The sequence below is a fragment of the Pteropus alecto genome, unplaced genomic scaffold (genome assembly GCF_000325575.1).
Source record: "Pteropus alecto unplaced genomic scaffold, ASM32557v1 scaffold72, whole genome shotgun sequence".
Classification (NCBI taxonomy): Eukaryota; Metazoa; Chordata; class Mammalia; order Chiroptera; family Pteropodidae; genus Pteropus; species Pteropus alecto.
In genome coordinates this window covers 14,777,508-14,785,574 of record NW_006436811.1, presented here as the reverse complement: position 1 = coordinate 14,785,574, position 8,067 = coordinate 14,777,508, and positions in this window count along the sequence as shown.

Sequence of the window (8,067 nt, the reverse complement as noted above, 5' to 3'; positions counted from 1 at the left end):
CATTGATGTCAAGTTTTTATTTTTCGCATGATGAGATGTTCTTAACAAAATTATAGGACTTTTAGAAAAATTTCAGACGTTCATGGCAGGTTTTATATTCTGAGTTTTCAAAACTAAAATATTTATAGTGAACTGTTTGTATTTAGGAATTGCTTATCTTTATGTTTGCTAAGAATTCTAAAACCTTCAGAAAAAATATTGGAAGATAAGTTATATAGTATTGGTATCTGGAGAAAGAACATCATAATAATTATGATATTATCATTATGGTTTTATGCATCAGAATCCCAAAACAATTGTTACTATAGGGAATCAAAAGCTAAGTTGAGATAGCAAAAATCTTTACATTAGAGAATAGAACAAAAATCAGACAACCATTCTATGAGCTAATTATACTTAAACATAGCTTTTGTTAATATTTGAAGGACATTAAGGAAAGAAAGTAAACTAAATTATCTCTCTTTCTGCTATTAATAACTAATTAAAATAGCAAAAAATCTTGTTTACTGAAAATGAGAAGCTCTTGGGAGACTGGGAAAAGGGGTCCTCAGAAGAAAGAATAAAAGAAAATACATATAAATTAAATTGGTATAAGAGTAGTTTTTTTTTTCCTTTTTCATTACAAATATCCTGTTTTTTTCTAGTTTAAATAAATGCAAATGAGAACTCTTTACAAATAAAGCAATGTTATTAAGTGGTTTAAATTATTTAAAGATTAGAAAATTTCAGAAGTATGTTTTTCAAAGTAAACTGAAAGAGGCCAGCCTCTAGAAATTTCACCTATGAAAATACTCACAAAACCTCACTTGGATCCTCTGAAAAAAATAGACGTAAAATTTAAAAAGAAAGTAATGCAGAGGATCCCATAATAATTATAAATATATGGTATCATTCATGCTGGTGATTGTTTTTTAAGTCACAGATTTATTTAAGACAAAAAAAGGAATGCAATTTCATGCAGCTAAGTGTTGCACAGCAAATTAAGGCCTCTTACGTACAGATACAGTCATCTTGAAGAGTCTCACTTCTCTTTCTTGCTGTCCCTTTCCCACCTCTTCCCCTTCTTACATTATTTATCTGTGAATGTAAACAGCTGTTTTGAAGAGGTAAATACTATTGCTGCAAACCACTGTTATCATATTTAATTGACATCTTAATTCTGCATATTCCAGGAAGTTGGCATATGTTTCCTATTCCCTTGGTTCTGATACCAAGTTACACTACTGTACAGTACCTGATACTTTTATGATTTTTAGTAAAAATGTTGATTGAATAAATGAGTATGTGTGCATCAGGAAACAATGGCCTTTTTCCTTATGAAACTTTACCATCACATTCATTTTCTTTTTCTGCCTTAGCAATTTCCTACAAATTGAGCAACTTAAAATAACACAGATTTATTATCTTGAAGGACTTGAGTCCGGAAGTTCAACACATGTCTTACTGGGCTAAAATAAAGTTGTTAGTAAGACTGTATTTATTCCTGGAGCACTTGCTTGCAGTTATAAGACTTGTGTCCCTGTTTCCCTAAAGGCTAACAGTTCTCAGCTGTCCTCAGGTCTTAGAGACCTCTCTTCTGCCCTTGAATGTGGATGCCTTCATCTTAGAGCCAGCAACAGACCATTGAACCCTTTTGTTCTACTGCTTCTCTTTTCCGTTTGCAAATAGAGAAGGTTATTTGTTTTTAATGACCTTGTGATTACTTTGAACATGCCTAGGTAATACAGGGTAATCTCCCTATTGTAAGGTATGCAGACTATACTTGTTAAGTCTCTTTTGCCATGTAATGTAACATATTCCCAGGTTCTAGAGATTAGGCCACAGGCATCTTAGTGGTTCTGTTATTCAGCCAACAAAACCAATGCTTTCTTTACTATTCATTTTATTATTTGTGTGACAAATTTCAAAACAATATATAGATCAAAATCTGTGTTTTAGAATATTTGAAACAGCCAAAATGATTTTTGAAATCTTAGGAGGAACATTTTACTCCTCAAATATTTTATTTTCTCATAGATATCACCAAATGTTTATCTAACTTGAAATAATAAATTAAGTACTTCACAGTCACTTTCTAAAGTCACATGAATGTATCCTTTTGACCATCATTTCCTCAATGTAATTTGGTAGGAATAGCACACAGGGGAGTGGAAATAACCATGCTCAGTATCAGAATGGCCCACAAACAAGAATTAATATTGATAAACACAGGGCATGAAGCTCTCTGTGAATATTAGACTTCAATAATGTGAATCAGCTTGTAAGTAACTAGCAAGTTCATCCATACTCAGTTAATATATAATTGTCGTATTCCATGGCTTGGTTTGCATATATTAAAGTTAATAATCATATATTCATAAACATAGGAGATTAGTATAAAGATTCTAATTTAGAAGTTTATGTTTAGTAAATTCAACTTTAATAATAATGCCTTATGTTTACACAGTGCTTATACAGTTCAGAAAGTTTTTCTTCATATTAACAAATATAATTTTTACAAACAAACTGTAACGTTGTTATGACAACATATATAATTTCTATTCATTGACAGATTCAACATGTGGCGATGATCATTAAACTAGATCTTTCAGTTCCTTATTTTAGTTTCTAGTTTTTTGTGTATTTGTGTGTATGTTAGTAAAAATATTTAAAGAGGTGATATTAGACTGGATAAGACTATATGTGTGATAAAGATGGTATGAATTTCTTTTAAAGGCAAAAAATTAGAGTAAATGAATTCCTGAAGATCTCCCTCTCTAGCTCTTTTTTCAAACCTCTCTGCAGAGTAGAGGAGAGATTAAGTATATTTTAGATAAGATGAGAATTACCTCAAACTTCAGTTACTTAACAGTTTTACAAACATCTTACAACTTAAAAACAGTTTTATTTGTTTTTTTTTTTTCAAGATAATGTTTTTTGATGCCTATATCCATACAGGCATCAAAAACAGTTAAAATAATTAAAGTCAATAATACATTTAAGGGTAAAGATTTGTCAGTCACTATGTGATACTCCTGAATATGAGTTATTGCTTATTTACTTACAGCAACCTGAGGTAGAATTTCCTTAAATTATAGCTACCCGAACTCTAAAAATTCTAATTATTCTTGTTATTTCATCAACCTAAGTAGTGAAAGAGTAGTCAGATTAAAAAAAAAACAAAAAACAAACAAAAAAAAACTACCAAAAGATTTGGAGAACATTCCTCTAACATAGATGTTGAGCATCTATTCCAAATCTAAATCTTTAAATGACTTCCATGACTTCCTGCTAGTTTGTTATCTGATTTTATGTTTTTAAAAATTAATCTCTTGTGCCAATAAATCATTACTTAATTTATACTTCACATGAACTATCTCAACAATCCACTAAATATTAGAAACTTAATGTGCTAATTATTCCCTATTGTCTTTTTGTTTAGTAATTCTCAACCGTTGAGATTCTAATTGATATTGAATTTACATTTTATTATAATTTACTAGATCTTGTGAATAGCAATGAATTGTAGTAGCCCATAAAATGCTCTATATAGCCTTGTTTTTTGAAACAAGGACATTTCTCTAATACAGAACAAAATAAAATTGAGTGAAAACCAGCCGAATATTAAAAAGAATACTGTTTAGTTTTCTGAACTGCATTTTTCAGTGTTGCAAGTGAAATGACTGTCTAGGGTGTAACAAATACAATAAATTAGAAAAGGTGACTTAGTCTTTAGGATTTTCTACAAAATAATTTCTTTAATCATTAAATACTGACCTAATTTTGGAGGGAAGTTAATGAAATCTAGCTGAAAAGCTATTACACTTGACCAAAATGGCCTTAATATTCCCCTTAGCTTGACAAAGCTTTAGACAGTCTTTTTTCTGATTCTTGGCCCCTGACCTCCCTTTTCTTGGAGCATTTACTTTAGAAAACTTGTACTGTTAAGTGCTTTCTCTCTTTGAAATATATATAAACATTTTTAAGAGCTAAATAAGCCTCCTTCCAGGACTGAAAAATGTCTTTTTCAGGAACCCAGGTGCCATCTCTTTGAAATGTAACCATCAAAGAAGATAGAACCCTTACTCTGCAGGAGACTAGGAGCCTAATAGGTAGGCCTCTTCTTCAAGTTGTAAAACCACTTCTTGTCATGAAGTTATGACAAAGTCGTTTTTCCTTTGGGTAAAAGCAGTTAATAAACTCAGATAGCCATCTCAATTACCAGGTGAATCTGGGATGTCATGTGTGACAAATGTTGCTATGAATCCTTTTACTTGAGAACTAGCTATTAATAATTTGAGAACATGTGTGTAATGGGTTGTGTCTGCTTGGCTACCTAAAAAGATGAGATTCTTTTCTAATTTTCCAGTCTCTTATTGGATTGCCTGTGGTATGCATGACATTCTGGTTTAATGCATATTCAATAATAAGATCGTTTTCTTTCATTAATACCTGGGTAGAGAGGTTTTCTGGGTTGGCAAGTGATTTTTTCTTTTTATTTCTCCAATAACCTCCTCTGGATTTGTAATCTTCTATTTTCTGAACAAAAAGTTTCTGGATGTGCGTTACATAAAATTTAGAAGATGTTACAACTCAATACAAATGGTAAAATTTTTCTTTGTGGGCATTTTGTATAGATCGAGAAAATACTGGTCAAGAAGAAGAAATTTGGAAGGCCTCTTCTGCCACTTGGTTATGATATCAGGGCTTGAGTGAGTTACAGAATTTCAACCTGTGTCCATTATCAGTGGTTCAGGAATAGATACATGCGAAACTAATGAGAGCCTTGCTCTTGACTTTTGTTGCCACTATTAGGAATGATGCTAGGTTTGTGCACTTCTGTTCCATAAAACTTCCAAGTACCACTTGCCACTAGAGAGCTTGAGAGAATGAAGTTAAGGAGAGGCAAACAGTAGAGAAAGCAGAAGTAGGAAGAAAGAGACTTAGAGTTCTGAGAACATCCTTGGAGTATTTCAGTCTAACTCTTTAGTCTTAAAATATTCTAATTTGTGCTTATATCATTTTCAAGAGAAAAATCTGAATTGTGTCACCTATAATGTTATCACATGAAAGGAGTAAATCTTGAAATATTAAAAAGCTATATTTTTATATTTACTCTTTTGCGAATATCTGTTGAACACTTATCATGGGTCACACACTCTTCTAGTAGAAAGGATTCATCAGTGAACATATCAGAGAAAAATATCTGGATTCAGCACCTTATACTCTAGTGAGAAAGTTAGTCAAGAAACTAAGTAAGCAAAATACATAGAGTGCAAAGGAAACAAAATATTCCAGGAATGAAAAGATGAAGTATGTGAGTCAAAACTTAGATAAGGAAGCCAGGCAGACCTTGTAAAGTAGGTGAGTTTTTATTTAAAGACCTGAAGGAAGTAAGGGAGCATGCCAGGAAGGAATATGTCTGGGGAAGCAGCATCTCAGGCAGCAGGAACAGTACCAGTGCTCCGAAGGAGGAATGTGCTAACCTTGTTTGAAGAGCATTGACTAGACCAGTATAGCTAGACTGAGTGAAAGTGTGAGGGAGTAGAAGATGGCCTGGGACAGTTATCTGAATGAGGCATTGTTCTCCTAGTAAGGACTTTACTCTGTATGAAATGTAAAGGCAATTGATGAATGTATCAGAGGACTGGCATTAGATTTATATATTAAAATGTATTATTTGGATTTTTCAGTATATACTATTTTAATAATAATATACTTGGTTATAGTAACTAATATGTTTCTACCATACTTACTTTGTACCATGATTGTTCATTCTGATAGCTTAGGATTCAGTTCTATAGACTCAGAGATTGGGTTGGCATCTCAGAAAGGAATACCTATTAAAAAGCAAGGATTGGGACTGGTAGACCTAGCTTTCTTTAGCCTTATTGGTGATACTTTTTCTTGTTAAAAGGAGAAAATACTGTGAATTAATTTTAAAAACTAAAATTAATTTGAAATGTAGTAGAAAAAATAGGTTGTAACCACTATAAACTTTCAGAACTCTTTATTTTCCCTTTGCTGACCGATCTTATCTTTTTTACACACACAAAAAAAACTCGTCAAAGCACAGAACACTGAAACACTTACTTAGTGAGATAAGATTGACCCAGAAAATTACCAGCCTCCAACTCTTCCAAAAAAAAAAAGGAAAAAAGAAACAAAGATATTGTGTTAGAGTTGAAAAAAATGCTTACTATAATGCAAAATCAAAAAAAAATTGATTTTAGTTTGTGTGCTTTTTATCTTTTAGCCCTTTAAAAATCAATTATTTTTATTGTAATTTTTATAGTAGCATAATTATTTTTTAATGTACATGTGTAAGTAATGAAAGTCTCAAGTATGCTGCTTAAGTAGAATTACCAAAGGACATCTTATCTGGTACCTAGGGCCATCAAATCTTGCTTTAAAGGTAAAGCCTTGTTTTTAAGGTCTAAGTCAGTCTCACACAATTAAACTGGGTGTTTAGCTGCAATTTAGAAAGTTATCTTTCAGTTAAAAATATTTGAGTCATGTGTCCTTCCTTCTCTTTCTAAATGTATCGCTCATATTTTTAATCCTAATTTTCTAGAGTTTATAATTTAAACATGTTGCAGAGTACCTATTTTGTTTACACTTATAGAACCAATTGAGAAATAGTTCTTATCCTGTTAGATGTACTCTCTAATCTCAAAAAATATGATGTGGAGATTATGTTTTATTGCTGCTTATAAAACGCATTAGTGAATTATTTAATTCCAACAATTTATGTTTTAATCCTCCCAAAGCTCTTCATTCTAAAAGAAATATCTGGGGGTGGGGAACTCTCAAAATTGTTTGCTGATTACTAGTAGCAAAACCTGCTAGCATTAAAATAAAAAAAGCAGAAATTGATACAGTTTAAAATCTCATTGTGATGGTATATCCTATCCCCCCCTAAGTGTTTCTACTTTATATTATTAAATGAAAAATTAAATTCTTTCATATGCAGGTCTAAAATGATGATTTGATTGTATTAATATATACTAATATATATATATATAAATATACAATTCACGTAAATACAAATAATACATACATTATATAAATTATGTAACTAATTTATATATATATACATATGCATATATAATATGTTATACCATCTGTTCCAGTGAAAAGTCTGAATAAGAAGCATCATGGTTAACTTTCCTGAATCTATTCAATCCATCGCCCCACTGGCTAATGACAATGTGGTTTTAGGAATTGTATCTAGCTCCAGAGTGGGTCTGATTAGGTTAAGCCTGAGGTTAGAAAACTTATTATTTTTTCTATAAAGGGCCAATTAGTTAATATTTCAGGCTTTGCTAGCCAAGAGACATTATCAAGGATATTATATAGGTACTTATATAACAACAGAAGACAAATTTCCACGCATTTTATATTGCCAAGATTGAAAACTTTATTTATGAACACTGGAATTTGAATTTCCCATATCTTTCTTTTTTTTATATATTAAATTTATCGAGGTGACATAGGTTAATAAAGTTATATAGGTTTCAAGTATATAATTCAATTATACATCATCTGCTGTCACATAGCGTTGAGTGTGTGGCATGGTGATATAGTGGTGAGTATAGCTGCCATCCTATACTCTTCATGGGTCAAAAATATTATATTCTTTTTTTATTTTTTTGTAACATTTCAAAATACAAAAATAATTCTTATTTCCTGAGAAGTACAAAAGCAGGCTGTGGGCCGGATTTGGCCCAGGGATGGAGTTTCCTGAGGACTTTAACCCTTTTCTCCCTTTGTTTTTAGGTCACTAAAAGCTTCAGGAACCCAGGCTTAAACTAAGCTACACTGTTTTAAATTTCATTCAAACATATAAACTTCTTTGTTAACCTCCCATTTTAGTCACAGTAGTCTCTCTTCTTTTTTTCACTATCTGGGTGTTTTGTTTATTTTAAATTACCATGGCTAAAATATTAATTCTCATTTTATGCATAAGGATTAACTGAATTTTCTGTTTTTGACATACAGCACAGTATGGTTCATCTTGATAACACTACATATTTATCTTCTGCTTGTGCCTTTCACTCCAGAACAACTCTCTTCTTATCTCTTTCC